The sequence below is a fragment of the Amblyomma americanum genome, chromosome 3 (assembly GCF_052857255.1).
Source record: "Amblyomma americanum isolate KBUSLIRL-KWMA chromosome 3, ASM5285725v1, whole genome shotgun sequence".
NCBI classification, from domain to species: Eukaryota; Metazoa; Arthropoda; class Arachnida; order Ixodida; family Ixodidae; genus Amblyomma; species Amblyomma americanum.
Genome location: NC_135499.1, coordinates 95,746,658 through 95,773,022, shown reverse-complemented (window position 1 = coordinate 95,773,022; position 26,365 = coordinate 95,746,658). Strand labels below are relative to the sequence as shown.

Here is a 26,365-nt window from a genome sequence, read left to right as displayed (position 1 = left end):
CTTGAGCAGAGACGCCGAAGTTGAGGAAAGGCAGAGAGCGGGCGTTGGCTTGGACGGCGATGGTATGAAGGAGGATAAAGTTACGGGCCAGCAGGAGGTCAAGATTGGTCATAACGAGATAGTCGCCATCGGGAACTGGGCAATATGGAGTCAGTGGAGCGAAAGAGGCGGTTCGGGATGCAGGCGAGCATATTCGGTACTGAACAGTAGTATTAATAGATCGACTGGTTCTGAATCCAGCAGTGTAATTTCGAGGTGTAGGACACCCTCCGAGCCGTAAATGAGGGCGGAATGTTCAGACAAAAATCCAAGCCGAGGATAAGGTCACGGGCACTGTGAACTGAACCGCTATACTCTGGTCGGCAATAGACACTTTTAGTTGGGGCGCACGCATCTCTTACTACGTTGCGTACGCTCTGAATAGTGTAAACACGAATCTTTTAGTTGGCCGTGCAGTAGCGCCTTTCAGGCACACGCGTAAACACGAGCGCCATATCTAGTGACAAGACGCCAAAGCACATCAACGCATGGTTGAAGAAATTTTCATCCTTGATTACTGATAACTAGGTTGAGTGCATTGCGAGCCTTTTTTTGTTCGAAGAAGAAAAACTATGCAAACCGAAGGTAATGTAAGAAGTGACTAAAAGCTAGAAAAATGCATCGCCAGGTGTCGTTGCTACGAGGAAAACACGCATATGCTAAGGCCTAGGGGCTTGAAAATCGCCAAATTTTCTGAAAAGCAGAGGCTAGTAGTTATCGCTTATACCTGTACGTGTGGGCAAGAGTAGGCGAAATAAAAGCGAACCGCTACCATTTGAGCGAGCTATTGCGTAGTAGAATCCAGCGGCGACATGCATTTATTCCGAAGCGGGCGAGGTGGTCGCCGCCATATTCTATACGCAGCACGTAGCGTCTCAGGTTGCGTACGCTACGCTATGCTTTATAGCGGGCGGGCGTCCGCAACGCGCGGCTAGATAAGTTGGGTTCTGCGCATGCGCATTTGTTCTCCGCAGTGTCGTTGCGTGCGCAAGCTCAGTGAGTACGCCCAACTAAAAGTGTCTAATAGCGCGCGCGGTACACATACCGTCGACAGCGGGCGTGCCACCATCCGCGACACGCACACGGGACATGGCAGACGTGACGACTTTGCGGAGGCGACGGTGGAGGGCTGCACTCATCGGTGATACATGAGCACTGGTGTCAGTCAGGGGCGCACAGGAACGCGGTGGATAGGGACGTCCAGGAGATTCGGTCGAGTGGTCAAGAGAGGATTTGTGTCGCGGGTCCTTGATGCAGCGTTAAAACCGGGAGCTGCATAATTTAGTTCTCCAAATGGTTTTAGTTCGGCTACTGATCCGGAGTTCTCGGGTTCAAACCCAACCGCGGCGGCTGCGTTTTTATGGAGGAAAAACGCTAAGGCGCCCGTGTGCTGTGCGATTTCAGTGCACGTTAAAGATCTCCAGATGGCCGAAATTATTCCGGAGCCCTTCACTATGGTACCTCTTTCTTCAATTCTTCTTTCACTCCCTCCTTGATGCCTTCCCTCACGGCGCGGTTCAGGCGTCCAACGATATATGAGACAGACACTGCGCCATTTCCTTTACCCCAAAACCAATTATTATTATTATTAGTTTTCCAAATGCGAGCGGCTGTTGGAAGGCGATTGTGGGGAACGAGAGCGGCGGCCCTCAAGCGACGGAGAGCGGGAGAATCGGCGTGTAGGGGAACGGCTGCTTCTGACGGTTGGGACGGGGCTCGGGGCGAGAAGTTGAGGGATGAGGCGGGACTGTAGAGGGAGGGTAAGACGATGCGCGGTGATGAAGACCATAGACTGCGGCAATGCCGGGCGATGTGACCAATTCGAGAGCACCGGAAGCACATGGGGTGGTCGTCTGCCGTGCGTCACTCATTGGGATTGCGGTAACGCGGCGGAGAATAGTAGGTGCGACGAGAAACACAGGGAGGTGGCTGTGGGGTTTCCGGGCTTCTGATGGCGAACACTGCCGGAGGGAGGTTCACGTTAGCTAGTTCCTGCCGCATGACGGCCTGAATAAGCGACACGGCGGGTAGAGAGTTATAAGGTGCAGGCGGACGGGGCATCACAGGCGCAAGAGCTTCCAGTTCGCGGCGAACAATCCGGGTGACAGTGTCTGCAACGGGGACGTCATCGGAAGGAAGTGCTGGACGGCAATCGCCGTTACTCGAAGGAAGAGGTGGCGGCCGTATTAGATAGCCGAAATAATTGCTGTAGAATTGGGTGGAATTGAACCTGTTCGAAACGAGGGCATTCTTTTATGATTGTGTGCACGGCAGTATATATAGTCTTTGCAATCAGGTAAGTTAAAAGCATCATCCGCTACCGCTTTCAGAACATAGCCCACCTAGTCGGTCTCGGTCGTGGTGGCGTCAAGTTTTTGGCAAAGCGTAAATGTATCTTCAATATATGCGACATAGCTTTCTGTTGACGACAGGGTGCGCGACGCGAGCTGCTTTCTCGCGAAGAGCTTCCGGTCGCTGGGTCTGTCAAAGTACGGAGCTTTTCTTTTGAAGTGTCCCAGCTCGCCAGTTAGTCTCGTGTGTTTCGTTCCAGACCCGGGCCGTGCCACTAAGACAGAAGAGAGCATTCGCCTGCATCACGGTGGGATTTAACCAGTTATAGGTACTCACTCGTTCATAGAGACTGAGCCGGTCATCGAAATCGGTGCCCTCCTTCCCAGAAATGGTACCGGGGTCACTGGGAGGAGCCATGACCACGAAGGGAACAGCAGGAGTGCTTAGTGACTCGCTGCGTGGCGTGGAGATCGTCTACCCAGCACCTCCACCAAAAGATGTTACGTGGCCCGAGGTCAAGGCAGGCGCAAGGCCGACCGGAGCACAGGGCACAGATTACAGCGAACATCGAGCGGACAGCGCGCGCACACCGGACACTTCCTCCACGACGTCTTCACAGAGATTATCCGTTGCAATATTTATCTCGAATGATAGCAGCAACGGGCCGCTGCCGCAACATCGCTCGAGATTGTTATAGTTGCCTTTCGTGCTTTATCTCGAAACTACTTTGTCAGCTTTAAACTGATCGCTCCCGAGAGCAGCAAAGATTGGGTTCTTCGACCACCACCGAGCATGTTCGTTTCTCTCACCGCCACCGAGTTTTGATCTTTTTGGGCGCAAGTCAGCCCAATAAAATACTTGTTTCACCTTCACTTTTTTTCTGCTCGGCCGTTGTCGACGGTGTTGTCACTACCACGTGAAAGTACGTTATTAAAACCAGCAACACTGCGCGGAAGGGCAACGCTACACAAAGCAACGCGTTTTGCAGCACATGGGCTCGAGCGCTGCAAGAGAGCCCAGTAGTTTAGACGAGAATATTATAACAATCACTTGCACCAACTCTGTTACTAACGGTAAAACATTCGCGTTGCACGCTTGTAACCTTACTGTGCGTATTTTTAAGGGAGGATGGCGAGAGCTTTTTTCTTATATTGCGGTCGCTTTCAGGCCTTAATCCCTCCAGTGCACCAACTGAATATAGAGAAGGCTGCGTAGGTGTATCAATCGCCGAGCAATGCGCCAAAAGACATGCACTTAAAAGGAAGCCCAAAAGTGGTGGAAAGTTACACTGATCAGAACAAAAGAGACACAGTTCCTTCTTTGTGAAGGCCGGGAGCGTGCACTTGTGATGCTTGTACCGTTTAAAAGAGCTGGTCAGTTATACGCGGCGTCAGTATGCAGAGCGTGTAGGTTGTGGGCATGACCTCAATTCTCTAACACTGCGCCTCAACTTTCAAAGGGTTACAGTATTGAAAAACTCAGTAATCCAACGCTAAGCCCTAGTGGCATGACCCCAACCGTTTCAATGCGACACTTATTCATTTAAATATTTCTTAATGCATGTTTTACGGCTAACTTATTGCTCCCCTACTGCACCTTTGGTCCTGCCTTCATAGTTTTTACACAATGCAGAAAGACCCAGTCAAAACGGCGATGCTGGTGACTTAACACCAATATTTCTTCAGCTACTAGCGTGACGTGGTTATCTGCCATGTCATCTGTTGACACCTTCAGACCGTTGAGTAGAGGCGCTCCACATCACTCTGTCCACTTTCACAATATTTCCTACTGAATGTTTACCTTTGTATCCTCTAGCTAAGCTCTGAGGAAAAGAAAGTCGGGGCGTATATTGCTCAGCGCTTTCGGTTCCGCTTTCCATTGCAAAGGTATGCGGTGATTACACAAACAACGTTACCTACTCCGTCGAGAGCCTACAATAGGCATTTCAAACACTTTCCTGGAAAAATACATTGTCATAAATTGTTATTATTTTATTGAAAACGCCATAAATAATATTGCTCTAACTTTCTGAAGCAAATGCACAGCGAAAAACCTAGCTTTACTATAGCTCAGAACACAATACATCAGAAGGCTTCAAGTTACCTGCGCCAGAGAGAGGTAGCTCTTATTTCGGAGTATGTCGTATTTCCCAAGTTCACATTCATCGTGCGCGCACAGATGTAAATAATAACGGTGCATTCCAAGTGATCGCACTTAACAATCAAAGCCGAGAAAAATTAGAACGCAGAGCCGTCTCGGTCCTTTCGTGTGTGCAAGAGCTGGATTTCAGTATCTCCAACGAATGTGTTCAAAAGCCGTGGAATGTTATTATGATGGCTATAATAACCGAAGGTAGAGGAGGTTTACAAAATAAAGATTATATATCTCCAAAAATACCGTGCTCAGACAATTAGTACTTTAGGAACACACAAAAAATTTTAAAGTTTATTCATGCTTAATAAAGCCCTTTGTGAAATTAGGGTCTCCCTTTCAGAACCATTTTACACGAACAATATTGGGCGGCTTGGTTGCGCCGACGCGCACAAGCTCTCTCGGCTGGTAGCCTTTAATGAGTTGGCAGTGCAGCTGACTTTTATTGGTTGCTGCTAATAATGGCGTGATAAAAACATGAATAGCCTCGTTAAAACAATCTCTCTAATTAACCCGAAAAAGTAAACCACTGCAATGAATAACATGCGCAGCCGTACGAAAAGCTCGGTGGCCTCCTCACCTCACCTTCAGCGCAACCATGAGCGTACTCTCATTCAAAACTGCGAACTGCATCTCTCACTCTGTTTAGAAAGAATTTTAATTGCTGGCGTGAGTGACCCTTGTTTAGCAGTCCTCAATTACAAGCGCTCGATGTCTTGTGCTGAAGAGGTGGCGGAACATAGTGCTTTTCAAATGACAGGAATGCATTTATAACCATTGAGCACAATTAAGAAAGATTTAGCTGAGCGTTATGTTGGCGAGGGATGTTAACGTGGATAATCTTTTTTATCCTCACACAAACTTTGCGCGTGTCGCTTTTAGTGCACGAGTACTTGGTCTTATGCGGCACAGTCAAAGAAGTCGCAACGAAAATGTTAGAAATTATTTGCATAAATTGACCCATTCTTGAAAGAATGAGGCTGTTGATATTCTAACATCATCACCAGGAAAAATGTTATGTTTCTCACCGTAAATAGAGCTCGCACCATCTTTGCCACTGCACTGATACGAGACTGCATCACATTGGAGTACAGCAGAAGGGCGGTAAGAGCCATGCAGGTAGCTGCCATCACAGCCCAGACCTCCCAGATAGTGATGTTGTCCATGCCGAGCACTCTTGTACGGACCAGACTCCAGGTTGCCGAACCTGGCAGGGGAAAATAGTTCGTGAATACATAAGTGCAATGAAAATGATTTGCGACGGTTAGATGGAAGTGCTCTCTCTGCAGCTTCAGAACTTAATTACGGTGAATAATGCAGCTTTCCGAATCATTACCAGTATACGCGAGTTCCGTATAGTGTCTTGCAGCAGTGGGCCGCCGCAGTTGTCTCATGGTTTACTCTAAACGCCTGCCTCTTGTAGTTCTCGAGGAATAAGTGGGGAAGGGGTGGAGGTGGGGCGAAGGGAGGGCGTAAGTAATGTGCAATAAAGGTTGACCACCTAAGGAGCGCAGTATATATGTCCGAAAATACGACGAAGCACAGTCATGACCTTCTACTGAAGTACAAAGAAAGGGCTAAGATTTCAGTCTACGATTTCGCTTCGCACACCAATGACAAGGTGCTTATCAGATAGAAGCAGGGGTCTCTGCTATTGTCATTGGATTTGAAGCTGACCTCGCTGATTTTACGGCGTAAAAATTGTATTTGGAATGCACTATTTTAATCTTCTTCCCTCTTACCATGTAAGCTATAACACTGAAATCAAAAAGGTTTTTTTCTGCTTTCCATCTAAAGGTTCGCTCAGTATGTATTAAGTTTGATAACGTTTTCAGCTTTTTCAAAACTTTCAGCATGATTTTGATGTTAATTTTTTAACAGAAACGGGGGCTGTGTACGAAACCGATGTAATGAAACTTCCTGGCTATGAATACTTTTATCTAAATCAACCGTTGCGAGGGGGTGGCACATTGATCTATACGAAATATGCTTTTAAGGTATATTTGCTGCAAGATTTTCTGTAACTTATGCCATTGTGAAATTTTGTCAGCGAAAATTTATGACAAAATAGAGCCAGTTGCTTATAGGCCCCATGAGGGAATCTAAAAGAATTTCTTATTTATTTGTCTACGTTATAGATTTTTTTTTTCTTTGGGAAAACGTTGTACTATTGTTTGAAGGGACTTTAATATTAATATATCTGATGCATGAAGTCTTACCTCAAACTTTGAACCTATTATTTCTTGTAATGGCTTTCTGAATTCGATTACCACTCCAAGAAGGATTTCCTCTTTGTCTAGTAGTACTCTTGATTACTTTATTGCTGACGTTACCCATTCAGTGAACTCTGCTGGAAATATTGTATGCGATCTCATTGACCACTGTACAATATTTGTGCCCTTGTCATGTGGAACTCTCAATAGTTATGATCACTATACCTTCACCTACCAGTCTATCAATGACGATTCACTTCGTTACTTTCGGGAACGTGTGCATGCTACAGATACGTCTCCCGTTCTCGAGTCTTCAAATGCTGAAAATGCGGAAGAGTTGTTTCTAACGATGTTTAAGAATATCTACACCAAAAGTTTCGCTAGAAAAATAAAGGTCTACAAAGCAAAAATTCGAAAGCCTTGGTTTACACCTATCTACGTATATAAAGATGATGAAGTGTTAGAACAAAATTTTCAAACGCTTTGTCTACTCGTGATTCTTTAGATTTCAAAGCTTTGAAATGATATCGAAAACTGCTAAATAAAGAACTGAAAAGGGTCAAGCTGGCGTTCGAGGATCGCTTACTTGTTAAGAACAGCAGGAATAACCTCAAACGCGTATTTTGGAAAGTTCTCAACGACACATTTCTCAACAAAGGAACAGACACTGCCATAGAACAGCTAATTATTGATGCACTGCCCGCATCGGGAACTACCTGGCTGAGATGTTTAATAATTTTTTTGCAAGTTTTATGCCATCAGGGTGCACTACCCAAGCTCTCAGTTCCGTTTGAAGCAGAGATGGTGAGGTGATCGTTTGTCAATATACACATGTTAATGAAGTGCTTACTATTTATTGAACCTTAAGTCAACCTCCAGTACTGGTAATGGCGGCTTGCAGAAAAGACCTGCCTAATTTGTAGCAGATGGTAAACTTCGTGCTTAGTCATACAGTATGTTGCATTTTTATCGTGAAGACTTTCAAAACATGTCCCCGCCTCAACCGATGGCTTATTTTCGGTGAAACTGCACACAAAGCTTGCGTATTATTGTAACTTTTGTGTCGTAGCAAGTTTGAGTGCATTGCATAAATGGTGCGCGGTTAAAGGTTTAGCAATAAATACTAGTAAATATAAAGCATTACTGGTTCGACCTGCATACTAAAATATTACATTGACCGATCCCCTTATGCTTGGCGATAATTGCGTGCAGCTAGATGAAGTCTTCATGTCCCTTGGAGTTGTTTTGGAATGCACCATGAGATGGAACGGATATGTAAATTACCCAGGCAGCACAAGTAATTGGCCCAACATTAGAGCCGTATTGGCAAAGGCCGGCCCTACAAAGGACCACGACGGGACCATCTTGTTGCAATATTGTGCTGCTTGGGTACATCGTTGAAAAACTATCCCGGTCAGTTAACTTTCTCTTAAGATGCCGTCAGGGTTTCTCAGGCCAATAAAACTAGCTGTTTATAATATATTATTTCACTCCTACCTAAACTACAGCCACCTGGTTTGGGGAAGACCATCAAAAATGAACCTTAATAAAATATTTGTTACAGAAAAAGGCAGTACAGAATGTAGCTGGAATGAGTTTCACAGCCCACACCCGCCCTTCGTTCCTTGAATATCAAATTATATCAGTTAGCATTATGCACGAATACCGAAAAATGTGCTATCTTACATTTTCGTCCCCAAAGTTGCCCAATTTTTCTACATCCGTAGCCATACTTACACTGAAAGAAAAAGTTGTTTCTACAAGGTCTAGAAAACAATTGGCGGTCTCCACTAGTAGGGCGAACTTTGAACATCAGACACTGCACTTCCTTATGCCAACCATTCTAAACGAATACAACCCATGCAGTACTAATATCCATACCCAAGGAGTTCAAAATACATTTTGTACTGATAAATACGTAGAAGTCTACATCGGTTATTTTATCTTCTCTTCACTGCAAGCTCAAGAATAATTTCGTGTCATTTTGCCATATCCTTAGCAATTTGCACTTTAGTTATGTTTCATCCCGTGTATGTGTTAATTTGTCTCGTGCCGGCCCCCGTGCTGTATGCTATGCCTATGTGCGGGGCCTCAGGCACATTGAAACTTCTAATTTGCTGTTTTTCGTTTGCGGTCCTTTTCTATTGTATTTGGAATAAAATAAGGGTTCACTTGATAGATTGAATAATGATTGATTGATTGATTGATAAAAGCGGTCAATGCCTTGAACTCGGACATTAGGCTGCATAAGATACACCAAATGATGCTACGTCATAAAAGGCCAGCTATGCACGCACGTCAAGTGATGCCCGCTAAGCCATTGCCTCTCTCTGAAGGTTCCAGTCCGGGTGAAAGCAAAGGATACAGAAAATTTAAAATTCCATCAATTTAATCTAATAATAAGAAAAAAAACATTTTATATTCACTGCCAGTTTCTAGCTGCGACAGTGTGCTTGACGTTAACAACACCCGAGCTTGTTAAGGATGACTCAAAAAGAGCCGAGAATAATTTGCAGGATTATTTCGGCCAGTGCACAAATTTTTTTTTTGGACACATGCATGTGCTGATTACAGTGAGGTCTGCGGGCGAAAAATCTTGGGCGCTAGCAGAAGTTGTAAAACAGAAACAGTTGAAGTCTAAAGTCAAAATATACTTTCGAATATGTGGTTCTGCAGTGCTTGTTGAGTACTGCAAATTTTTCCAGCCGTTGGATAGTGTTTTTGCAAATATCTCAGCTAACTAGTACACCTATAGGAACGCAACAGAAAGAAGCAATCATGTTGAAATGTTAGCTTGCTCTTGGCTTCTCGTGTTTGCAAATTGCGTCATGTTCGTGGAAACTGTACATATAAGCAAAGTTTTCCTAATGCTATAGGGAAGTAGCCTTCAGGCGTCGCAAGAATACCGTGCAGCTATTACACGTACTCTGAGTCTAAAGTAACAAGCTGGAAAAGCGCAGCCGCGCTTTGTCGGCAGCCCCAAAAAATCACGTGTGCCATGAATGGAAGAAGAGTCATGAAATAAACAGGAAAAGTTAAAGAAGAAACCTCTAGTTAATTTCGTCGAAGACGGCATTTCACTGGGTCTATTCTTTCCGGACACGCGTATCTTTAAGTGTGCTAAGAATCACCAGATGAGAAGGCAAGTTCCCGGGAGGGTGAGAAATAAATTTAAGTTGGCTGTATGCGTCCACCCAAGCTTGCACTGCTTTTGAGTACTTTCTACAATTCAGCAGCAGCAGCAGTACAGATATGACAATGTCATAGAATATACTATAACCGACGCCTTTTAACGGAACAGCCATGATGTGCTGTGCAACAGCTGTGGTATCTATACCGGTCGATGGTCAGGCGAAAGTGTCCACGGAGATCAATGTTTCGCAGCATAGCCTCACTGTGCGTTTTAAACTTTCTTGTGTAGAATTAAAATAAAAGTTATTTAATTAACAGATATTAACATGTATAATTTCAGCAATAGCAGGAAATACACTGTCATTTAAGCATAAACAGAAAGCAGAAAATGAGTGAAACAATTATCGGGGCAAGCCGGTGCATAGCTGCTAGAATTCGAGCGCAACAAAGACAGCACACAGAGTAGAACAACGCGACTAGCGCATGCCCCATCGTTGTCCTGCTCTGTGTGCTGTCTTTGTTGCGCTTGAATTCTAGAAGACAGAATATCAGGAGGTGTCATTCTTTTCAATGAACCATGTTTTCCGCTGCCTTAAGAAAAATCATGATGCAGGCAATAGCCATATGCTGACTAGAAGACAGAACTTGAAAAATACCCCAGGGAACAATAGTACAGATGAAGCGCCTGGTCTGTACTAAATGTATTTCGCGCACTTTTCTTCTATCGTATTGTAACCAGCTAAGCGTGATTCCCTGCACCGTGAACAAGCAACTAGCCTCAATTATTGCCTTTCTTAAGAACCATGCGTAGCAAAATGTACATTTATAAATACCTGCCCTCATCATGATCAATGCAATCCTGTTCTTGAGGCGTCATATGAAGCCCTGAAGAACAAGCGGCACTTATGCTGTTTCAGCAAACATTCAATATAATAGTTAAGAGGTGTGGTTAAGCGTAAATAAATCAGCATTGTGTTCGTATGGGAGGTTTCTGCTATTTCCGCCATCAAAGCCCACGTCACGGATGGCTCCAAGAGCACTGAGCACTTGTTAATTTTTTTTTTTTTGATGAAGCAGCCAGTCATTCCATCACGTTGTTAAGTGCACCAAAAGAAAGACCAAATTTCTAGCAAAAACGTTAGCTGATAATAAAACAGCGATGAGTTCGGACGCCACAGCCAGTTTTTGTGTCAGCCTTACCGTGTCGAAGCGCTCAGCCGCCCGTTCCAGCAGAACCGCTGGCACCCGTATAGAATTCATTTGATGTTGTTGAAGTTTCAAATGGGCACAGTTTCTCGTCCGTTCAAATACCCTACCACATCCTTCGCTTCACAGTCCGTTTCGTATGGACGCCTCGGTGCGTTTATTCAACATGGCATGGCGCCACGTACGCGGAGCGGTGGCTTTCGCGAAAACAGGGCGACCATACCAGGGCTACTGCCACGGCTGCCGAATCTGCTGTGCCTTCTGGTAGCGCCACCTCACGAAGAAAACGAGAACGAAAATTTGTTTGTCTATTTCCCGCTGCATGTCGCTAGTTAGTCAGCGCCCTTACCCTGTCACCGCGGTTGCTGAAGCGACGCGAAGGCTAGGGAAAGCGAAAGAAAAGAGACTAATAATAATAATAATAATTGGTTTTTTGGGGAAAGGAAATGGCGCAGTATCTGTCTCATATATCTTTGGACACCTGAACCGCGCCGTAAGGGAAGGGATAAGGGAGGGAGTGAAAGAAGAAAGGAAGAATAGGTGCCGTAGTGGAGGGCTCCGGAATAATTTCGACCACCTGGGGATCTTTAACGTGCACTGACATCGCACAGCACATGGGCGCCTTAGCGTTTTTCCTCAGTGCACGTTAAAGATCCCCAGGTGGTCGAAATTATTCCGGAGCCCTCCACTACGGCACCTATTCTTCCTTTCTTCTTTCACTCCCTCCCTTATCCCTTCCCTTACGGCGCGGTTCAGGTGTCCAAAGATATATGAGACAGATACTGCGCCATTTCCTTTCCCCCAAAAACCAATTATTATTATTATTATTATTATTATTATTATTATTATTAGTCTCTTTTCTTTCGCTTTCCCTAGCCTTCGCGTCGCTTCAGCAACCGCGGTGACAGGGTAAGGGCGCTGACTAACTAGCGACATGCAGCGGGAAATAGGCAAACAAATTTTCGTTCTCGTTTTCTTCGTGAGGTGGCGCTACCAGAAGGCACAGCACATTCGGCAGCCGTGGCAGTAGCCCTGGTATGGTCGCCCGGTTTTCGCGAAAGCCACCGCTCCGCGTACGTGGCGCCATGCCGTGTTGAATAAACGCACCGAGGCGTCCATACGAAACGGACTGTGAAGCGAAGGATGTGGTAGGGTATTTGAACGGACGAGAAACTGTGCCCATTTGAAACTTCAACAACATTAAATGAATTCTATACGGGTGCCAGCGGTTCTGCTGGAACGGGCGGCTGAGCGCTTCGACACGGTAAGGCTGACACAAAAACTGGCTGTGGAGAGAGCTTGATTTGAAGAAACCGCCTGATTGCGCTGAAATTCAAATCAAGGCAGGATTCGTTATGCAACAGGAATTAATAAGCGCGAGCCGGCGGTTGCCGATATTGGCCGTCGGAGTGGAAAAATGTAAAAAAAAGCACTTGATAAGAGGGAAAGTAATTACGCCCGCCAGTGGGAGCGAAAAAGCGGTTGGGTACGAATCAGTTCTGTCGGCATTTGGGTCTTTCCTTTAAATAGCGATGACTTATGCAGCGAGTGACGCGTAAAGGTCTAAAAGGAACTCGGCGAGTGGCGACCGCCAACCTCCGCTCGGCAGCAGTGTCGCATCTTTTCTCCCGCGCTTGAGTTATCTTGGTGTACTCGAATACACGCACTGCGAGTGGATTATCGTAGCTGCTCTGCATTTATTAAGCCGATGTGCTGCCGGGCTAATACCCCTTAGATTTATTGAACGAATGACCTGCAACGCAACGTAAGGTCCGTGAGTAACCTTCGTTGATCGCTGTGCCGCTAGTTTGGAATGTTGCTCTTTTCTAAGCGTCTCATATGACCTCCTCAAATTACTTCCGATTTATGTAATACGCCTAGACTGTTCTTTAACTGATAATGAAATAAAGTTAGTTGGCGTCGCACGCAATTCCAAAAGCACTTAAGAGTCGTAGTGCCCTTTGTATTCCAGGCATATTGCGATCTTGCCCTTTTCGAGACGGTTCCCACGCCAGACAATGACCTGAATGAATGAATATTCACCTTCGTAATCTAGAGACAGACCAACAATCTTCAGTATCCAGTAGACTCCTAGGCACGGCGTAACCGACGAAAGCAGCTTCAAATTTCTAGGCGCGTACAGGTAACCGCCAAGTGGTGACTCGTAGCCTTCGATCATTTGCCAGGGCGCAAAAAGCATGATTGGAAACCAGTAGATGATTGCAAGCGTCACGGCGATGCTTGCTGCGAAAACGAAAAGAAAGACAACAGCCACGATTGTTAAGCCTGATCCGATTATGTCGAAACAGAATAAGGACGTATTCTTAAATGCTATAAGAATCGTTGCTTTTCTTACAGCTCTCCAGTGGTCGATCGGTTCTTTTAATTTCCCTTTGAAGAGACATATTAAGAGTGGGCAAGACACCCCACGCGAAGATAATGATGTCTCCTTCGTTGACTTGGAGACATTTTGCTCTAAAGACAGCGACCAAACGATAGTGCAACGTTTTATGTTCTGTGCATACTCTCAGTCTAACGTGAGACACATGCTCTCTTGATGCACTAACAAAGGCCAAACGTAGTCTATCACGAAACTTGTTGTCAGCGATGCGCTTGATGATTGACAGTACCTCCTATCATTACTTGCACATTGCTTCAAGAAGGGCTGTCTTCCTCGCAACTCGGAGTTTGGGTATGCTCATAAGGGACGTAAATACCCCACTACACTGCTGAGAAGCAGATCCTGTGGTTTGAAGACAACTGGCCAAGGTTGTACCTGCCCTATTCTGGAATTCCGTTCATGTTCGTCAATTATCTATAATGCTAAGAGTAGGCACACAGGTTGGAGTGCTTAAACATGTGAGCGATAGCGTATGTAGGGTAGACACGATTCGTAGACTGCATTTATTTCCGAAATATCGTATTGTGTCAGCCTTAAGCATTATTCTCACGAAGACGATACGGCGTCGTAAACCTTTATTTTGCCCCGTCGAGCTCGACCAGCTCTCGTTTACTTATATGCTAGTTTGTGCTGTTATTTTAATTTTTCACGCTAAACGCCCCTACCACAAAATATTGCGTGTCAATTTAATACAACATTCACTTAAATGTTTCATAAGCCGTTGCCATTTTTGAATATCGTTGAAGATTTTGCTGAGAAAATTAGTGTGAAATTCGCAGAATAACTCACCGGAATTTGTAAAGCATATTTCACAAATACTGAACCGATGAAATGGTGCACATTTTTTCTGTCTGCGATGATAGGCTGGCTGGCAAGAAAAATGCTTAAAGCGCTTGAGTAGACAACGAGATGAAACATTTCCGGCCTCCTTTCCATTCTCGCGGTGCCCAAGAAGCCGCGTTATTATTTGTTGCAGCTTACCATCTTTGAATGAGGCTTCTGAGAAACATTGGAAAGGATAAATCTGTTCCAACCGATTATGAAGAGTCACATGAATTTTAATTTCAACCTAACTGCACAGTCACGAACAATAATTTCCGCGAACTCGGTTGGCTGAAAACAATTCATTTCGATGCGGTCTTTTAAAGTAAGTCAAAGTAAAGCAATGGGGCACGAGGGCCCATAGTTGCTCCATCTTCTGGAAGAATACCAGCAGCGTGAATAGGGATGCAACACACAAAATAATTTTTTTTCCATATCCACCTCCCGTAAACTTTTGTCCATGACTGTAGATGCTCTCACATGATGCCGCTACAAAACAATCACAACAAAGCGTCGAAGTCACATAAATGTTTCGTGCTTCGTCGACAAAGATTGTGAGAGTCGTCGTAATCCAATTTTTGTGTTAGCTCCATTATTTGTTTTTTCGCTTCCATTGTGGCGTGTAATTCATCTGACAGCGCGCTGACTGCTGCGGTAGTCTCCTTTTCTCTTTTTTTATCGAAGAATGTCGCTGCGCTCCCTGAAGTTACCTGTACGGAAGAGGCTGGCCACGAGCAAGGCGTGCAAAGTAGACAGGCAGGAGAAAAGCAGGAATGTGACGACCAGGGGACCAGCGTCCAGACCCTCCGACGACAAGTAGGTGCTGCCTTCAGAACCGCAGAGAATCATGAAAAGGATAACAATGGAACTGCTCACGGCTCCCATGAGGACACCAATGGCCAGCTGACCAAACCAGTAGGCTGCCTCCAACAGTCCCGAAAGTTGCATCACGAACTGTGGACAGAAGAAGCAGTTGCCAATAGTGACAAAAGGTACACGCATAGTCAGCGCTTTGAGGCAACACTAGAGAACCCTAATTTTTTGTCACTTGTGTCAGGCAGGTTAATTTAAAATGTGGTGAAGGTTGCAACGATGTTATAAAACCATTCCGGCCTGATTCGCTATGCCTGACCAATCCTATATTCTATTAGCTTACATAGTTTACACACTCTTGTATTAAGCACATAACATTCTGTCATATTTTACTATAGAAGGGAAGCGTACCAGGGGGCGGCAGAAAGTTAAGTGGGCGGATGGGATTAGAAATTTGCAGGCATAAAGTGGGCACAGCTGGCAAATGAAGGGGTTAATTGGAGAGACTTTGGAAAGCATTTGCACTGCAGTGGGTGTAGTCAGGCTGATGATGGTGATGATGATGATGAAAATTTCAGCACGTCGATACGACATTATAATAGACGGTCGCCGCAAGTGTACTTCAGACTGATGACGGGTGTGCCCAAGCACACTGCAAAACATAACCCTGCGAAAACTTTTGTGCCTACGGTATCGCTTTTGTTCCACGTAATTGCATATGCTCTCATAGTATTGTAAAAATAGTTGCCTTAGTATAATTAAGAATAGCATTATTAAACGGAGGGTTTAAAGAAAGAAGTTTATGGAATGAGCGCTCACCGTTACTTTCCATTCAACTGAACAGCGCGCATTCTGTCAACTCCTTACCTCGTATACTGCGTCCCTTTAGCACTGTAATTCCTAAGTATTATTTCCCACCAATTATATCACTTCTTTCTCCTCTTTGCAAGCTCTGTTTTTGGCTTTGCTTCTTGCACAGGCATCGGAAAATTACAAGAGGGGTGGAAATTATGCCAACAGCAGCCAGGAACAGAGGTGGCCATTGACACGATACGATTACATTGGCTAGAGTGAACACGGGTGCTCAAAAAGGCTGCAGTTTATACATGGTTTACACATACTATGACATTTCCGGTGAGTTGGAGTAATGTTACCTGAACGTAATATTCGCGCTTAACTTTATATTTATATCCCGTAAATTCTAGTTTAGTATCTTAGAAATCAGCGCTACGCCAGAGAAGACTTCCATATGCCATCCTACTGATTGTTTAATAGGCGCAATCCCAGACTCGTAATCTTCGTTTGGTTGGGCCTTCTGAATTCAAGGGGACCATTCGTTAATATGTGTCGTGAATGTTTCGGGCGCATGCGCTGCGAACGCAGCTAGGCTTTTGCAGAAGTATAGAGAGCAGATACATGTAGCCTTTGCGATCTATAGCATTATTTAAATATGCCAGATTGTGGCTTTTGTTAACATCCTTGGAATCAAGCATGTGCAAATATACTATGTGACAATTTTTATCGACACAGAACCATTTAGAAAACGGGCTTACTCGCAACCATAGCCCGAATCTTCGATGTGTGCTTCTTAAGCGTGGCGAGGATCACATTTTTCTGGTTTTGTTAAACATAGGTGCCGGAATAACTGTTTTAAAAAGTGCTTTGGATTTCTAGACTGGAAAGGCGGTGTCGAAGATGCTGCCGCGTTATGGTAAATTTATCAACAACATATTAAAGAAGCCAAATCTTCATATATAGACCTGATTATGATATTTATAACTGCGAACACGGGCGCACAAAACAAGCCTCTAGCATCTCGGGCTTGGCAATGGCAAAGATCGCTTTGGTGACGTTCCGACCATAACTATCTCGCTGTGTGCCAATTTAACTCACTCACTGCGTTACACAACGGCGCTTATGCACGTTATGCATTGCCGCGCGTGGGGTCAGCAAGCAGGCATCTGTTGTCGGATAATCCGCTTCCCGATATAATAATGGTGATAAAAGTTCCCGTGGCTTGAAAAGACCCGGCCATCGCTAGTAGGCCGAGGCAGCACCAATGGATTAGACGAGCCAGGGTCCGGTCGGTTAACTGACTATGTCGCCGAAAAAGATGCAAAAACCATAGCACCATACCCTGAGCCCGGAGGCCGACTCGGACACGACGGAGCTGACGCGCAAGCAGAAAGGCACGCTGTAGGAGAGCGCCAGAAAGAGCAGCACTTTCTCGCGGTAGCCGCGGTTGTCCAAAGGTAGCGCGGTCTGCGGGAACTGTCTGGTGTAAACCTGTAAGAGCGAGAGAAAACTGGAACCACAGAAAGCAGTGATACGAGGAAGGTCTTGGAATGAATAGCAGGGCCCTTTGCTAGTTCCTGCGGTCTGATTTCATTTTATTCCTCTCTATTCACATATGAGAGTATGTAGTCCTCAAAAGAAATTGTTTGTATACACCCTACTTCCTTCTTCTGAAGGCATTCAAGGAAGGCATAGAAAGAAAAGAGTTCAATAGGGCAAACTTTCTTTTGGGTTCAAATTCCGGCTTTCACGTCACTCGCCGTTACTCCCAAAATGCGCACTCAGACTTGCAAGAAGGCTGTCTGGTCGTAAAAAGGAAAGGAAAGCCTCTGCTTAGCTAATCTTCATTATGAGTTGTATTCGCAGCTCTTCTTTCGGATGCTCGTTCTGCACTCACGCAGTCACGGCGCCTATCCTCCCCTTTACGCGGCTTCCTAGGTACGTTACGTCAGCTGCTGCTCGAGCCGTCCGTCCTGCTCGGCCATCACCTTGTCGTCACCTCTTACCACAACTGTACTTTTCTAGACAAAGCACAAAAATGCACAGGATTTTCGATTGAGATGTGAACCCGTGTCGGTGTTTACGAGGCGCAGAAAGCGTGAAAAGGACGCGCCGCTCCGGTGGCTTAGCGCGGAACTCCTTCTGTGCGATCCATTCCGGGATTGCGGACGTTTTTAACCCGTTGTTCGCTAGGCGGGACTAACACGTGGCGCAAACAGTTTGCCCCAGCAGCAAAAAGCTAGAGCCAGTAAAAAAGAACGAAATTGATAGGAGGCAAGCGCCGCAAGGCAGGAGAGGCCTACACCCTTGTGACGTCAGTGAGGCAATGGAGCGGCATGCAGTAAATAACGTGAGCAAAAGGAAAACAAACTGCTGCCCGCACCTCTACATGCGATTGACTCTTAAGAGCTTTATTATAGACGCTCATCGTGACGGACGATAATGACCTGTGTTCAAGTACGTTGTTGGGCGAGATGGTGAAACATTAGTAGGAAACAGAGCGCAAGAAACGGGACTCGTTCCGCCACGAGTTGGCGCATCTTAATTCAACAATGGAGAACTCTGAGCATTTTTTTTTATTGACATTATATGAATCCCTTTTTCTGCATGTTCATAAGCCTCTTCATAAGTATTTATGCGCTCGCGCAACAATTCATGCAGTTGATATTCAGCGCTCGTGAGTGTCTGCTCTCTGGTGTTCCGTTTCTTGAGTTCCGTTCCTTCCTAATGATAATGATCGGATTGGCGGATAATTCTGTTTACCAGGAACCTGCTTTAGCAGTTAGAGCTGGAGGGCGAGACTGATGATATTGTTGTGCTTTTTTTGCGGTGCAATTATTGCTTTTTTATCGAACTTCTGTTAAGCAGCCATTGTGCTGCCGTTCATAATAGTGCACCTATGATTTTCGAATGCGCGGCTGTTCTTAATTAGTCCTACTGTTTTAGCTGTTTGTTCTGCACAAAGCACAGAACTAGGTACTGACGTGGCTCCTCATTCAATTGTTAACTCCCCACACTTTAAGATAGGAATCGCATCTTTACTTAGGAATGCAACTAATTATCGAAAATTATCGCTGTTCCGTCCATAATTTTGTAACTACTTGTATATGTCAAGCGACGCACACATGAAATCATGATTTCAAAATATACATGACAACTGTCGTGCTTCTGACAGACATTAGGAGTCGTAAAAATAGTTTACATTTCAGGAGCTCAGTCGTTCTGTCGTTGTGGTGCCCGAGATTTCTCCACTTCACGGAAATGAAAATTACCATTTACTAATCCTGAGTACATATGAGTATTTTAATGCGTAAACCTTACTGGGCCCATTACAAAAAAAGCTGGCGACGTTTGTGTGGTCTTGCAGATGGTACAGAAAATCCCAGCGACGCCCAGAACCACAGGGTGACGTTATCAAGCGGTCTTAAGGCGCACACCGCAAGCCGAGCACCGCCATTTAAGACATCAGAAAAACATGTTGTTGTCTATATAAACTCGTTACTACCCAAGCTCCGTTTGGCGCCAGTTTTCCCGACAGCATTATTACTATAGTTGTGATGCAATGTTATTCGTATACAGCATTTCGTGAGGTGTCATACGATTTCTCGTTGCATTCGGAGGCCAGCTTGTGGCAGGCATTCGAATCGACGACATGTGCACGTTCAATTGTGTGCCTTCTCAGACATTCGGGTCAAAATTGTGACACAACCGTTCCTCGTACAGCGTTTCAGCTGGTGTTACAGGCGCACGCGTGTGTGCAGGCGGTGTATGTGTGGGTGTGAATGCACAGAGACAGTAATGCATTCTCAGTCACCCACAGATAAGCATGTTTAAGTGCCTGTGTCAATTTTTTTTATAAGGCAGCCATTCATGCGGATTGAAAGAAATTCGTCGAAACTTGTTTTTGTGTTGATGCATTTTAGATGCAGAATCAATTGTCATAAAAAATGCAAAGTGGTGTCGCCAATTTTCTGATCATTGAACGTGCAGCCTTGGTAGCACTGCCAGTGCTATTCCGTGCGTTCCTATAAGAGGGTAGCAGCGCAGAGGTAGGTCAAAAGCGGTTCTAATAACTAAGATTGCGACTGTCCTTCGGCAATCGGACATCAAGACGTGCTTTAGACGAAGACGACTATTTTAAGCTCCTTTTTGGCCCTCCCAAATGCTCAGCGTCCTCTTTCGCTAGATTAAGATTCAGTACAGCGACAATCCTCGTAAGCAGTCATGACACATTATCGATGGCAACAGTAAGAGTAATAATGAATCCGGTTAAAAATTATATTTCTTGAAACGTGGCAAAGAAGTAATGGTTAAGTCTGTCTGCAGATGCTAAGTATGTAATACTGCACTTGTCGCCCACGTCATTTTCTAAGTGCGTTGTTAAGCTGTGCTCGAATGAAATGTAAAACACTCTTGCTAGTCCATTTACCTTTGCTGTTGATAGTGCACTCGTCACTAAGCACCACAATGCCGAAAATAATAAATGAGGCGTTGAGCGAAAGGCTTCCTGGGACCCACTTCACAAACGACGACGAATAACCAATGCATGCCTTTTCTGAGCCCTTCCTTCTCCCAGAATTTAAACTGTGCTTTCTTCTCGCCTTGGCTCAGCACTCCGTCTCGGCGACTTCCAGCATATAGTTGCCCGCACACAACGTTACAATATACCATTCTTGAGACTGGCTCATTCTCCTCAACAAAAATCTAGTGCCTGCCACGATTCATGAGGTTTATCCTCTACTGCAAATGAAGCACAGATCTGAGAGCAAGTTCACTCACCGAGTACCACTCCTTCTTGATGCGGGCGTTTCGGTCGATCACCGTCAGATGCTGCGTGTCAATCCACACTTGGGTCTTCTGAATTACGCCTGTAAAAGAGCCCACAGCAAAAAATTGAAAGTGGCTCAACATGACTAACCCCGGAATTCAGCGAAAAGCAAGCACGCTTGCTAAGCGCCTGAGGCTCGTCCATGATGGCCAAGTGGCTATGACGTGGTAAGCCATGGTCTTACGACACCCGCATTGGATGTCATCACGTGGCTTCACATCACCCCATCGGATGTTCTTAAAGGTGAAAGGTCAACCAAAATGCCATCCAATGTCAAAGGTCAAAAAATGTCATTTGTCAAGGTCAGGGTTCAATTGTTTGGCACCATAACTGTACCACACGTGGTCGTACACGGCTAACATGGTTGGACTGAAGTTCGCTTAAGGTTATTGTCCAGTCTACGCGACTATACTGCTTGGCAAGCAAATGAACAATCCCACGCACGGCCGGACCGGTCGCGGGGTCGCCACTAGCCACCGTACTGCCGCCGCATCCAGTGCGGCTGATTCACAGGGACCGTCCCCCGTCATTTAGACGCCCAAGGAAGACCCCGTTTCTTTCTCGAGGCAGTAGTAGGACCGATAAAGGTGGTGAGAAGTGCAAAAACTTGGGGGGCATTTTGTTGAACTAAAGTGCGGTGAGGCGAAAGCCTTCCGCGCGGTGTTGCTGCTTGTGTCGCTGATGTGTGGTTAAGGTGTTAAGTACTTGCGTTTGTCCAATGGCGCAACACAACCTCCGAGATCGCCCGCTCGCGCTAGTGCTTTGGATGACATCGGAGACCATATGCGCACGGACGGACGCAGCATGAACCATTAAAGGCTTTCGCCTTAAAATCAGCCGTCGCGGTCCGTGGTTAGTAGGCGTTGGCGCCGCTGCGCCAATGTGGTATTAATATGGGGTGAGTTGTTGCAGATAATGACATCATGGGCGTGTTTCTACGGCCACGTGCGTGACGTCATACCTCCTGCATATGCCGTCGGGAGCAGAAAGGGAGGGATCTATTGAATTGGAAACGAAATTAAACTTTATATCACAGTCCCCCCCTGCTCTTTTCAGTGGAGTGCATATCAACCTCCAGCATAACTGGAAGCGAGGAAAACCCTGCCCTCCATAAGCACGTCATAAACAATGCCAAAAGCTAATTTTAAGTAAAGGACAGCATGCCACTGGCATTGGACTAAGCTGTATTGTCTTTCTTCGCCATGGTATTTACTATCTAAATATTATTATTTTTGGCAACATGAATATATTGTTGTGACATGCGAGTGTCGCAATTATAGTAATTCTTACTTACTAAATGGCAGCCTGACACACCTCTTTTAGAATTACATATTACTGTGAAAACGCATTCTGGCACTGTACTGTCAGCTAAATTTCGTCTTGCTTGCAAGGAATTAAAACACGGTACCATTAGGAAGACAGTTCACATCCCGCATGCCTGGTGCTGTTTTTTTTTTGCTTTGGGTGTTCGCTCCGCGGCATTTAGGAACATAAATGATGCAATAATAATTTTCAGGCCACAACGAATGAGAAGGCTTCGCCGCTCAAGATTGAGGACACATTTTAGGCGACCACAACATACCCTATGACCGAGCAAATATTTGTGCGAGGTGAAGTCGTTGGATACGTAGCCTTCCTGGACCGAGACATGGGGTCGGAACTCCAACAAGCACCACCAGTTTTATCTTCCGCGGCCCAGGAGCGCTTTGAGCCATTAGTCTCGACACTTGCAGCAGATTAGGATCCTTATGTTAAAGATTGCATCAGATGTTTGTAACTGAATAAGAAAGCTAAGACAATAAAAAGGCGACAAAGGATTGCACAAGAAAAGCATGTACAGAAATACTTGCTTTACATTATTTCGTCATTGAAGGCTGTGTGGAAGCAAAACTTCATTCGTGTTGCCTATTTTCATAGTCCTGGGGCCCCCAAATGTCATAATAATTAGGGAAATAGTTATCCTGTCTTCATTCCTTGCAGTCATTGATAGATACAAGCCAGCACTCACGCTCGAGATAGGCGGGCTCCTGGTCACCGAATTCCACGGGATCCCGGAATCCTACCCTCGGAAGGCCACCGGCGAACATGTGCAGCGTGTAGTTGAGCGATGGGTATCCGGCACTGCTGTGACTGGTGTTGTCGGCGTTCCCTCCGACGCCTTGTTGGTGCAGACTGACGCAGAGCACGTAGTTGCGCTCGTAAGTTTCGCGCACGAGCTGCCTGCACGCGGCCCGCAGTTCCTCCTCGCTGCGTACGGCCCTCACTGGACTGCGAACGCGCAGGTACTCGAAAATCTCTGCGAAAGTGAACGCCATCAAGAGCGACGTGGAAGGAAATAGAACACTGTGCCGCACGAATTAGCCTCGCACGAAAAGTTGAACACTGGAATAAATAATGACATGCAAGCTTGCTTCAGGCTGGTATCACACAAAATCATGAATCGCGCTCATACCTTCCGGTACCTAAGAATCATGTTTCTTTTATTTTATGGAAACTGTGCACTTTTGGGTGGTTATGAAGTTAGGCGAAGCTGCCTGCACAGTGCAAAGAACATTAAAATTATTGTAGTAGATGCACATTAGCATCCATCTGAGTGCGGCCATGCGGCTTCCAAGAAAAAAACTTTATATTGAATTCTGGGAAGCTTCGCCGTAGAACGAAATAAGCCTGTCCGGTGAGTCGATCTGGCAACTGGCGTAACCAGGATGGTTACCGGATGGTAGAGCGAGGCTGAATTGATGAACATCTAGTTGTGGGAACGGTGTGAGTGTATTATATTTAGGCAAATCACCAAAGGTAGAGTCGAATTGAAGTGGAAAATGATCGGTCATTATTTTACACCCAACAAATACAGTGTACTACCAGAGATTACCTGCTCGAACCAATTTTACTCCATTCTGTAGGATAAACCAGAACTCTGGAAACTGTTTTCTTCCTTTGCAGCGAGTACACGATTGTTCTTCTGCAGTTATCCTCATTTGTTCATGTGCCGAGACAATTACGCAATTGTCACGACGCGTACGCGTTGATGTTTTTTGTGTGCCGCTCATGCTTCTTTTTCCACCGTTAGAGCTGTAGGTTCTCTCCGACTTTCATGTGCACCTTGATGGGCGTACCGACCTTTCCTCTTACGGTACGAGGCCAGCAGGTCGTCGGCGTAGGTGGACGGCGGCTGGTAGACAACGCCGGATGGCCACTCGCCAGGAAAGGCGAAGTGTGCGGGAAAAAGTTTGGCGGAGCTGAAGTTGCCCAGCTCGGACGGCACCGGAGCCAGGCGGGACACCTGGGTGAAGCAGGCCATGGTGGCGAGCACCTCCAATGCGGAGGCTAGCCAGTGCCTTCGCAAAGTCTGCACTGCCACGCGCTGCCACAAGACAAGACGCGCCTGGACGAGGAAGCGTTCCATGGAGGGAGCTTGGGGCCCTGTGTTTGCAAAAGGAGAAAGAAACTATGCATGACGATTTAGTTATAGAGCAGGAAAGAACATTTCTGTGTACGAAACACCTAAAATGAACTTAACGAGGACCGTAAATAGACAAAGTCGCTTAGGGAATGTAGTATATTTTAGACTTGGCAGCGACTCTTCTCCCACGCACGACGCCACACTTGCTCTCCTGGCGACGGCGCCTAGGATGAAGTCTTGTACGCTTTATGTTCGCGCTAACGAACAAACTGCGTTGTATCCAAGCGCCGCTATTAGAATGTAAGGTAATGGGTAATGGGCACGGTTTTTCGAAAGTACAGTGCCGAAGGAATGAAAGAATGTAATTTTAAATTAAAGGACACGCGTTATAATTCCGTTTTTTAGAACAGCTCGTGGTTCGCTGAAATATGCGTCTAATATACAAAATTTATAACGGGTCAGTCTTCTTTACAGATATGCACCTAAGGGCCGACAGACAGCGAGGCGCAGCAGGCTGCACTGCGTTACATTTCCCTACACCGCAACAAATTACGCAGACTGGTACAGGACGTATGCTCATGATGGGCTTGGCATAAAGGCTCGTGCATTTCTTGCTCGAATATGTTACTGAGCCCTAGAAAAGAGCGAAGTTTGAGAGAGTGGAAGTCTAAGAGTTTTCTATTAGAAAGGGAATACAGTTAAGATCGCCGAATTATGTTGGACCGTCTGAAACTCTACCACCTCAAAAAAATAGTTTATTGTTTATCTGCTGTAACCCTAGGGAAAAGATGAATACAACATATATAAAAGTGGTCATCACGTGCGCCTAAATATAGCTGTCATGGCCGACAGTCAATATGAGCAAACCACGCTCAGCAGCAGCCGATGAATGCGACTGTGCGAAGGAAGCTTGGTTTGTCATATATCTAATTAGGGACAATTACAGTACACTTACACGTTTCTGTTTTTCGTGTGTCTGTCTTTCCGTCTGCGAATCACTTCAGACCTAATAATAAAAACAAAATCTCTCGAAGCTCATTTTTACAGACACATATAGAAAATACATTGTAGAGGCATTTAATAATTAAAAATAATTGGGAGAAAAGAATTACACTCGAGTCATTACGTTCGAGAACGTCAGAGTTCAAGCCTAAGAGACGCGTGCATGCCTCTGAATAGAACCAAATGGAACGGGAAAAAGGGATAGCTTTCCTGAAGGGTGAAAGTGCACTTCTTGACGACATGAACGCGAGGCACCTTCTTTGGGAAGCTGTTTCCCTGCCTCGAGGTATTTACTCTTTGATGAGATGAATGTGATGCACCTTGCCGTGCACGCAGTTTCAAACATTGTCACAGATATTTCATAGAGACTTGAGTGCGCGGAGCGTTTTGCCCGAAGGCGAACCTTTATGCCGGCGAGCAGCTGTTCCAAAGAGCGGCCACTTTTGTGAACCAGGAAATGGTTCAGCCAACCGCCACTTCAATTTCTAATGCAGAATTCATTTGGCATCTTGCACCTGCTATACGCGAAGTCCGCCGAAAGAAAGTGCCCTTTTTGTGAACAGCACGGCTGTATCGCAGATTGTGCGGATATAAAAGCAAAATTTACTGACGACCGTCACTCACTTGACGCACGAAAGCCCAGGTAATGTAGACGAATTATTTTATCGTGCATGGCTTCCGCCACGGGGCGCATGGCGCGGAACATTCGAAATTACGACGGGAGTCTGAGATGTTCTCTACGTCCCATTAATTTTCCATGGCCGTCCTATGTAGTCACTGTGGGTGCAGGAATGATTTTAAACGTCAGGTTAGCAAGTGACGACAAAGAGCGGGCCATGATAATACCATGTTAACGTAGAATCTCGCTGCACTCTAACTTTTTTCAAAAATGCAAATAAAAAATATCCCTATTGAATCACGCGGTGCTCGCTAATAGCGGACAACCGATAACGCTAGCTGGTGACGTCCATGAAAGGTGGCCGCGCGACTACATTTAGAAAGCACTTCTAGCACACTCTCGGGGCGCTGAGGCCTTCTTTGGAAATCTTTTTCTTGCGTAAGATATTGATCTTTATCATGTAGGTACACGATTAGTAATATTACAATAAACATAAGGCGATAATTTAAATACATAGGCGTATTTTAGGTCTGATTTACGACGGAATAAGCATGTTAACTGCTTTATAAATAAGGCAGCATCGGTTTTGGTGTTTTCAAGGCGGAATTTTAGTCCAAGGTGCTTAAAACACATCTGTATTTTAGCAATC

The 26,365-nt window shown here is 45.5% G+C and overlaps 1 pseudogene; it reads right to left on the bottom strand.

Annotated features, from left to right (window-relative positions):
* The window catches only part of LOC144123896 (uncharacterized), a 121,250-nt pseudogene extending 106,109 nt beyond the window's left edge, over positions 1-15,141 (bottom strand).
* Positions 15,142-26,365: the final 11,224 nt, after the last annotated feature.